Source organism: Pseudorca crassidens, chromosome 18 (assembly GCF_039906515.1).
Source record: "Pseudorca crassidens isolate mPseCra1 chromosome 18, mPseCra1.hap1, whole genome shotgun sequence".
NCBI lineage: Eukaryota > Metazoa > Chordata > Mammalia > Artiodactyla > Delphinidae > Pseudorca > Pseudorca crassidens.
Window position 1 is genome coordinate 64565495 of NC_090313.1, and position 1891 is coordinate 64567385.

The 1891-nt window shown below is 46.7% G+C and overlaps 1 pseudogene; it reads left to right on the top strand.

The window, feature by feature from the left end:
* The first annotated feature begins 228 nt into the window (after positions 1 to 228).
* LOC137210972 (large ribosomal subunit protein uL4 pseudogene) lies at positions 229 to 1679 on the top strand (annotated as a pseudogene).
* The last annotated feature ends 212 nt before the right edge of the window (positions 1680 to 1891 follow it).

Here is a 1891-nt window from a genome sequence, read left to right on the forward strand (position 1 = left end):
GCAAGTGCCTTACGGTTGAGCTACCACTACACAAATACAGTTCATTTGTATATAAAAAATGAACACCAATTCAAATTTGCAGCTGTAAAAAATACTGTGAGGGTTAAGCAATACGTGCAAAATGCTGGTACACAGCAGGCAATAAAATTTAATTCTTCTCTTCTTCTACACTTTGCCTGCTTCACAGCCTTGCCTGAAACTATCCTGAACATCAAGAATGGCTTAGCTTTTCCTGTGGGAGCCGCCGGGTGGAGGGGAGCGTGGCCTTCTCCTCTCCCCGCCATGGCGTGTGCTCGTCCACTGATATCAGTGTACTCTGAAAAGGGGGAGTCATCTGGCAAAAATGTCACTTTGCCTGCTGTGTTCAAGGCTCCCATTCGACCAGATATTGTGAACTTTGTTCACACCAACTTGCGCAAAAACAACAGACAGCCCTATGCTGTCAGTGAGTTAGCAGGTCATCAAACCAGTGCTGAGTCTTGGGGTACTGGCAGAGCTGTGGCTCGAATTCCCAGGGCTCGAGGTGGCGGCACTCACCGTTCTGGCCAGGGTGCTTTTGGAAATATGTGTCGTGGGGGCCGCATGTTTGCACCAACCAAGACTTGGCGACGTTGGCACCGCAGAGTGAATACAACGCAGAAGCGCTATGCCATCTGTTCTGCGTTGGCTGCCTCGGCTTTACCAGCGCTGGTCATGTCTAAAGGTCATCGTATAGAGGAAGTTCCTGAACTTCCTTTGGTGGTTGAAGATAAAGTTGAAGGCTACAAGAAGACCAAGGAGGCTGTTTTGCTCCTGAAGAAACTTAAGGCTTGGAATGATATCAAAAAGGTCTACGCCTCGCAGCGAATGAGAGCTGGCAAAGGCAAAATGAGAAACCGTCGCCGTATCCAGCGCAGGGGACCCTGCATCATTTATAATGAGGACAATGGTATCATCAAGGCCTTCAGAAACATCCCTGGAATTACTCTGCTTAATGTAAGCAAACTGAACATTTTGAAACTTGCTCCTGGTGGGCACGTGGGACGTTTCTGCATTTGGACTGAAAGTGCTTTCCGCAAGTTAGATGAGCTGTATGGCACTTGGCGTAAATCTGCCTCCCTCAAGAGTAACTACAACCTCCCCATGCACAAGATGCTCAATACAGACCTTAGCAGAATCTTGAAAAGCCCAGAGATCCAAAGAGCCCTCCGAGCACCACGCAAGAAGATTCATCGCAGAGTCTTGAAGAAGAATCCACTGAAAAACCTGAGAATCATGTTGAAGCTAAACCCATATGCAAAGACCATGCGCCGGAACACCATTCTTCGCCAGGCCAGGAACCATAAAATCCGGATGGATAGGGTAGCAGCAGCACTAGAAGCCAAATCAGATGAGAAGGGGATTCCAGGCAAGAAGCCTGTGATGGGAAAGAAGGGAAAGGAGGCCATTTGCGTTAAGAAGCTGAAGAAGCCAAAGAAGCCTTTGGTGGGAAAAAAGGCTGCAGTGACCAAGAAACCAGCAGCTAAAAAGAAGCCTGCTAAAAAGAAGCCCGCAGAAAAGAAGCCTGCAGAAAAGAAGCCCACAGAAAAGAAACCCACCACAGAGGAAAAGAAGGCTGCTGCATAAAGTTAAATTTGTTTATTTGGTGAAGGTCAAATCATTTTGGACAGCTAATTTTGAATAAAGACCTTATGATCAAAGAGGCAGTGAGAAAAAAAAAAAAAAAAAAGAATGGCTTAGATTTATGTCTTTTTCCTGCCACTGGTGACGCAGCTGAAAGGAGTCCATTGAATCCTTTAAATGAGTCCCAGGAGAGGCACCCAGAACTCTATAAGGGCAATGAAACCGACTGAGCTGCTGACAACCAGTTACCTGTGATTTTATGACCTGCCACTCACCTGACTCTACCATT